Source organism: Aricia agestis, chromosome 1 (genome assembly GCF_905147365.1).
Source record: "Aricia agestis chromosome 1, ilAriAges1.1, whole genome shotgun sequence".
Taxonomy (NCBI): Eukaryota; Metazoa; Arthropoda; class Insecta; order Lepidoptera; family Lycaenidae; genus Aricia; species Aricia agestis.
Genome location: NC_056406.1, coordinates 21,916,220 through 21,924,711, shown reverse-complemented (window position 1 = coordinate 21,924,711; position 8,492 = coordinate 21,916,220). Strand labels below are relative to the sequence as shown.

At 38.5% G+C, this 8,492-nt stretch overlaps 1 non-coding gene across 1 annotated transcript; it reads left to right on the top strand.

Annotated features, from left to right (window-relative positions):
• The first annotated feature begins 312 nt into the window (after positions 1-312).
• Trnai-uau lies at positions 313-404 on the top strand. The gene is given in 2 exon segments: positions 313-350; positions 369-404. It is a non-coding gene; the product is annotated as a tRNA-Ile (tRNA).
• The last annotated feature ends 8,088 nt before the right edge of the window (positions 405-8,492 follow it).

Here is an 8,492-nt window from a genome sequence, read left to right as displayed (position 1 = left end):
TTAGAAGTTAGAGCTATTTACAACAGAAATTATAAAAAATATTCTAGTAGCCTGTTAAAAAAAAAAAAAAAAAAAAAAGTAGCCTGTAAGAACCACCCTATTCCCAAGGTGTGTTGTTGATTTTATATATTAAGCTTCAGCACAAACGTTATTTTACTACTACTAATCAAGTAGAATATACAAATCATACACAAATCCAAACTTGAACTAAACCAAAACTAACTTAAATAAACTATGATGAGTCACAAGGTCAGTGGGAGGGGAAGGGAAGGCTAATATAATCTATTACATAATTTCGCTACTCGACTCATCGCTCCAGTGGCGCAATTGGTTAGCGCACGGTACTTATAAGACAGTGTTCGTGAGCAATGCCGGGGTTGTGAGTTCGAGCCTCACCTGGAGCATATTTTTTGTGAAATGTCCACTTTGCCTATTTTTAAGTCGATTAAAAAATGCAGATTAACATATTTACCATGACAAATCATAAAGGATACTTTTGTTTTTTTAACTAAAAAAATATTTTTTTCTTACCAAATATACATTAATTAAGTAATTTTATAAAATATTTTTAACACAAAACTATTTATTTTAATTACTAAAAAAAATCGATGACTTAAACTTTTGTTAGAAATCCTCACAGTTGAATAAAAAATTATCTCGTTGACCTTTGATTCTAACGTTCGTTTTATGTTGCGTAGTTAAAGTAAACATGTTAAAGCATTATGAACTTTAACTTCTATCAAATAAATACCCTTTCAGCTTGCATATCTTGTGGCTTATTTAGTAGTAATAAGAACAATATGGCCAACCAATTACCTTATAATTAGCTAGCAATTTTATTGTGTACTAGATGTCCCGCGCGGCTTCGCCCGCGTAAATTAGGAATTTCACAGAAACCGTACATTTTCGAATAAAAATAGCTATAAATACTCCTTTCACGTGGTCTACTATAAGTGCCAAATATTGCTATAAAAATTGCTCCAGTAGTTCGTGACTCGTGAGATAAGCCCTTTCTAATATATTCCCCGTTTTTACCACATTTTCCTGAGTTTCTTGCGTCGTATTAGTCTTAGCGTGATAATATAATATAATATAGCCTATAGCCTTACTCGATAAATGAGATATCTAACACTGAAATAAGTTTTTAAATCGGCCCAGTAGTTCCTGAGATTAGCGCATTCGAGCAAACATACTCTTCAGGTTTATAATATTAAGTATAGATTTTTTTAAATTATTGCTTGACAAACTCGAGCCTCGATCTAAAAGACTATGAAAAGGCTCATAATCGTGGGACGATGCATGATATAATATTTATTTATTTATTTATTTTATTAAAAACTTTATGCACATACAAGACGTACAAAGGTGGACTTAATGCCTTAAGGCATTATCTGCCAATCAACCTTTGGGCGATAGTCGATACAGAAACAAAATTGTATAGGTGCCAGTCAAGTTACAAGAATAAGAAAAAAGAACTAACTTACTAAAAATACATCATTATATTATATTAATTATACTAATAGAGTATATATTAAACTTTACTAATATCATAGATACACTGATATTATATAAGATAATATAATTATATAAATAATAAGACTATAAATATATTAAGTATATACTTAAATATAATATACTTTATTATATACTTACATCAATGAATATAGTAAAAATATTTGCCAAGATATTATGGGTATTAAATTATATTAGATGTGAATAATGAAATATGAATATACTTACTGTAGAATATCAAAACTAAGAGTCCGTTAACTGCTTCGAGTAGAAGTCACGTACTCTGCGCTTAAAAGTGTCTCTGGTTTTTGACCAGTACCACAGTAACCAGTGCAGCTTAGATTAAATATTATGGTAGTGATGATGATGATGATGAATGTAATTTGCATAGTAGCATATGCTTTCCCTTCTTAAAACAACGCCGAAACTCCCAAACTTGTATCTATAAAGAATCAGGAGTTCTCTCAGCACCTTCCGAACCACGGTATACCAGGTATACCTCGGTGCAAAATCTTACTCGTTGGTAGCATATGCTTAGAATACTTCTCACGAAACCGAAGTCACCACATGTTTCCCCATAAATTTTGAGGAGTTCCCTCGATTACTTATGGATCCTTCATCAGATCACCACTTTTGTGAATATAATACCAAATTGGGATGATACCCTAAATACCAAAAGAAAAATTTTGAAAATCGGTTAACAAACGGCGGAGTAATCGAACATAAGAAAACGAACATAACACCTCCCCCATTTTGAAAGTCGGTTAAATTTGAAGCCTATGTGTTATTCTGATGTATAAGCTATATTATTGTAAAGTTTCATTAAAATCCGTTCAGTAGTTTTTGCGTGAAAGAGTAACAAACATCCATACATCCACACATCCATACATCTATACATCCATACATCAAACAAACTTTCGCCTTTATAATATTAAGTAGGATAGGATTTACTATTTACTTAAATTTATAAAAATATATTATGAAATGAAAATTGTTGGCCCCATTCAATACCTATCCTAAATTGTTACTTTGTGAGAACTCATAGACGTAGACTACGATCGCTACGGAGTACGGACTACGGACTACCGCGTAGTTGTCGTATATCACGAATTTAAAGCCTAATAAAAACAATGCGTAAAATATGCGCATGATAAATTTAATTTCAAATCTCGATGCATTAAAACTCTGGCCAAGTGCGAGTCGGGCATTAACGTCAACCCAAAAATCTTTATGCTTCTAGTAGAGGTAAGGCCCCAATATCTGTGGTTAATATTAATACTGTCTACGAATTGTTTTGCTTACTTATTGTACTCGTTATATGCATAATTTTATTGTAATTCCAAGGATAATAACGCAAGTACCCATTAGGTAATGTATAATCACAAAATGAAGTATTGCCACAAAGACACTGATTATATGACCAGCGTCCTACGCTCCGAACTAATGAAAAGGAAACTGATACTTGATTGTAAATGATAAAATGATTTGATCGTAAAATAATGATACTGTTTGCAGTAAACCGACCACGGAGGTCGCCAACTACAATGGACATAAACTATAAATTAAGAAGTTTAAACACAACATAATCCCGAAAAAGGAGTGACGCAAGGATGCATTCCATCACCTATTCTATTCAACATATATGGCGAATATATTATGAGAAAGGCCTTATCAGATCGGGGTGGTGGAATCTCTATCTATACCTGAGATATCGGACGACACAACTCTCTTTGCGTCAACAGAACGCTGCTGAACTCTTTACAAGAGTGGAATATGAGAGTAGACTAGTTGGACTTACTATCAACCAAAACAAAACCAAGGTAATGCTCATTGACAGAACTGGTCAATACGGTAGAACCGGAGAACTTGCAGGTTTAGAGTTTGTTAATGAGTTATTATTTACCTAGGATCATTGCTCTCGAGCCAGGGTGGTAGCGATGGAGAAATCAAAAGAAGGACGCAAATGGCAAAATCAGCTATGAGCCGACTAACACGTATATGGCAAAACCGTAGAATATTATCAACAAATACGAAGAAAAGACTCGTCCAAACATCTTTTTCCGATCAACGGTTTTCTTTATATTTCTTTACGCTTCTGAGTTATGGACCATCCGGGCAGCAGACCGCAAAAAGATCGACGCATTTAAAGTGTGGTGTTTGAGAAGAATGCTTCGCATACCATGGACAGCCACACACAGGAGTAACAAATCTATTCTCGACCAGCTCAGCGCTAAAGTCGACCACATGTTACAGGAGAATTTTATCCTATTTTGGTTACATCGTTCGCCGGCACCAGACAACCTCGGAAAACTAATAGTCACGGGTAAAAATTGAAGGCAAGCGACCCAGAGGTCGATCACCTATCCGATAGTGTGACCAAATTACGGCACTCACTGGACTGAAAATAATAGCAGCCCTTAGAGAAGCAGAAGACCGAACTAAATGAAACAACCATAGTAGAGGAGTACTTTTCCAGGTGCGTCCTTCAGTAATGAAGAAAACGACAAAGAGAAAGAAGAAACACAAAAGAAGCTAAAACTTATATTACATTAATCTTCAGCACTTCTTACTATTAGCCGAGTATTAAATAAGGGAAAGCCGGCATCTTCATTCAGACAGATCAGACTGCAAGGGCGGGATCGTCAGACAGTAAGACTGGGTTGCACCAGAGGCGTGGGTAAAGTTAAATTTATGGTTATAGTTAAGGTAAATTTAACTTTAACTTTATCCTTAACTTTGCCAGGAGAAATTGACAGCTAATCCAACAAGGTTATAAATGCGCGTGGGCGGGGGCGCTTCTGGTAAAGAAGAACTGTCAAAAATGGCGGTTTTTGTATGATGACAGCGTTAGTTCCTTTTTTCGCCACATGCATTTAAAACCTTGTCGAGCTCTATGGTTATGGTTAAATATGGCGTCTTGATGGCGTCCATTTTTAACTATAACTAAAGATTTGACATTTTGCTTTGTAGTTAAAGTTAAAGCGAAAGTTAAATTTACAGTTAAAGTTAGTTGGTGCAACCCAGTCTAAGGTAGTTACTGTATCACAGTTATAATAACAAGTAGTGTAATAGAAGTCTTTTTAAACTTGTTTTCTTCCTAATTTTAGGATTCTGTTACCCGAAGATTAAAGGAGCCCGGATTTTTTTAAACCCTCCTATCGTTATATTTCTGTACCAAACCCCATACCAACGAATACTGGTAGTTCGTACTGAACGTCGGTTTTTTTCTTTTTTCTTGTAGGTTTTGTGGTCTGTAAGCAAGTTACTTAATAAGTCTACAGACTACACGAAATTGTTACCAACAACTCTGGTCGATAAAATAAATATGGAGCTCGCCAACGGTTCATGCCCATTATGGGAACAATATAAATTGTGTTAATTACAATCGGGCTGGCAAATGTGGTAGTGGGGTCTCGGCACGGGCGCTGGGCTGTCCCGCGCACGACCGGCGACTAATCTCCCGGCGACCTCGTGATCCCGACCCGGCCGCGGCTCCCGCGCATCGCACGCCCTCGCCCACCGGCTATTTGTTTCGCCCGCCCTGATCTGATTACCGCAGGAGAATGGTCCTCTCCGACACGCCGATCCCGTTACCTTTCACCCGCGTCGGCCTGAGGTAGCCCTACGTTTTTTACGAACTCTTTTTCAGCCACATATCTCGGCCGACTCCTGACCCGCCGCCGACGTATCACGATTCACGATCGTGAGGAATGTAAATCGCCGACCGTGCGCGAACATCCCTCTGACACAATTATACCCCGATATTTTTTCTCCTCCGCACGAGAATCCGTCGGATACATGTGAATGAGATCCGTGACCGATACGAGGAATTTATCTTCGACGTGCCCGGCGAAATAGTTCGAGCCGAACACGCAGGGAGGGACATCGGTCGGACGATATAAATATTAGATTCCCGTTCGATAGAGTAGAAAGCAAACAGAACGAACCTGAAAAGGCAATAAAGATAAAGACTCAGTCGAGATATCACATGATCAGCAATAAGGTAGTCTACGCCGGTGATATACTCCACTGTACTATTGTCAACGATAATTTATATCGAGCCGTTCATTTTATATTATTATAACTAAACTTTATTCTACAGCATTAATGTCATTCACGTGTTCAGTTAATTTATAAGTAAATCTAATATAGTTTCCTTGAATACGAAGTAGGTTTCGATCCGGAGCGGAGTTATTGATTCGGTATTTGACACCGAACTTAATCCAGCACAAGTAGATCACGAGTTGATCTCATTTGCTTTCTCGTGAAGAGGTCAGAGCTTTTGTACTAATACGCGTGGAGGTACTTAAGTATAGACATTAGAGTCAGACGATGTTTGTTTAACTTAAATTGACAATGATTGGTTTTGTAACTTTTAAAAAAAGCTAGTTCCTTATTTTCATGAAATAGGTAGGGTGGGTAGGCTCTAGGTAGATGGGTATACTACAGTTCTAACTTCTAAGGCACTAGGTTCCAGTACGTTCCAGTTCAGTGAAACTGCAAGAATCTTTGCGTACCGTATCAACTATCAATTACCTCGGGCCTCGTAATGAAGATGCTCGTAAGTCGTAACCTTTTAGAGACATTTTGTCAAGTCGCTCCCCGGCGTTCTTGCGACACGAGGCAATAAAATTTGAGTTAGGGGCTATTAACAGTACGAGCTAATAGGGCCTACATTGTCGTTCGCTCCGATATTTACGCGCCTAAATCAGCGTCGACGTTTATCGCCGAACCGTAAGTTCAAAGACAATGCGTTGGCAGATCATTTGGGCATAATGCTCCGGAGATAGTGCGGTGGTAGGCAGCGAACAGGAATCCACAGGCGTGAGTCAGCGCGGTGCGGCGCAGGGTCGGCGCCGGTGCTGGTGGCGCAAGCGCCCGCCGCCCCCCGCCCTCCGCCCGTCGCCCGCCGCTCGCACCTCGTCACATGGCATGTCGCCACGCCACCATGCCACCCGTTTGCTTCGATAAACACTATCTAAACTGTGCTGCACGACTGCCCACTTGCTCGCGAATATTGCATATTGTTCCCATATTTTGACCGACAACGTTTCACGTTAGATGCTTGTTAAAAACTACAATAGCACGTTATGTTCGTGTTGAGATGAGGAGGATTGTTATAATTTGATGAAATATTGCTAAGCACTGGTCGCCGTTAGCATGCCAAACTATTCAACCATATAAAATCTGAGCGCTCTAACCAACCATAATATGTACGTTTTAAAATGTATATCATCAAATTATATTCAAACCTATGTAGTCAACTGTCTACTTGTCCCTTTACATCCGGTTTCATGCCAACGTGTAAGCAGTAGCTAAAGCTCGATATTTGCTATTATTACAAAGCAATTGTAAAACCAACATCGAACACAAACTCCCAATCGCTCTCGTGTGACTGGCGACTGGGCAGCGGACCGTAATATGATCTTTATTGATTTCTGTCGGAGCATCGCCTAATGAATGCGGAGCACATCGGAGGTTTTCTCACGATACGTTTGGGAACCGCTCTCGACAAACAATACATCACCGAACGCGGATGGAGGGTTGGAAGTGCGCGGCGCTGCACTGTTGCGACCACTGCGCTACATACTGTCCGTTGTATGCATTGGCCGTTGCGGAAATTGGGAATGTAGAGTGGAAAATAGATCGTAATATTTAAAGCATTTTCACAACTTGGAATATATGCGCCTTAAAATTCCCTACAGATTTTTCTAGAGGTTCTGAATTTTTTTAGATACCATAACATCTGACAAGGCGACTTAATTAGGACTCAAACTAAGATGAATAAGTAAAATAAGCAATATCGAATAAATCCACCTACTAACTTCGTTATATCTTGTAATCCTCGAGCCAAAATGTCAAGTGCCAATCGTACTTGCAGCACTATACCGGGGTCCCGCGCTCCCCGGCGCGACTAACTTGTCGCGCACTGGTTCCACTCCACGTAACCTGTCAATTTACTTCCTCGTTTAATTATGCATTCAAAATCACGCTGCAATATTCTTTGTTGCGACGCTGAACTTATTTAGATTATGCGTATAATTTTGCATCGCTTAAACGCAAACTCGAATTATTTCTTTCATAATATGTAACTAATGCGGGATTAATATTCATGCGGGAAGCGAGGTACGAGGCGCTGAAGGGTTGTACCTGTCGGCTGTCGGGAGTGGCGGGCCTATTCACCTACATTGCGCGATTATCCCGGCTCGGAGACGGCGGAACTGCTACCTGTCTCGTGAGAAGCGACAGCGGATGTTGCAAAAGGTGTCCCGTTTTTTACGTGAGATTTGTATTGAAGAAAGTGGAATTTAAGGGTGATTCCGATTCCCGGCTCGAAAAAACAAATTTCACATTGTACCAGTTTTATTGTATCGATTTAAATGCTTTTATAGTGACTAAGCCCTTTAAATAAATAACCTACAATTTATTGTTCCATTGAAACTTAAAATTATGTAGGTACCGGATTATTGTGATGTTGTACTTTTAAAGATTTAAATTGTTTAGATACTTTATAAGTTATATATTTTTTTTTCTTAATAACAATTTTTTTTTTCTTTTTTCTTCTTTCAAAAATTCTTTATAACAAATAAATTAGTATATTTTAACTAACGATAAATAGCAGTATTATGGGTTTCCGATTGTCGGGGAACTGTGTTAATTACTTAACATTAACAACAATATTTTTACCCGAAACTTCTCGCCCACAAAAAAAAGTAACTTGGTCTTTACACACAAATAACAATTTTATCAAGTTTGTTACTTGTGTAAGTTTAAACAGTCAATCACTTTATCAATAGTAGAAACATTACCGTGAGAATATGTAACCCTGGCGTACACCTGCTACGCACCGAGTACATGTGCGATAAAAAACCCGCTGTAAAAACCACCGACTTTTTACCGACGTTTTTACTCGTCAAATCTGAAACTATCCCGCAGTATCTTTGGGAACAACACATTTGTGAGAAAACGGAAATACATTC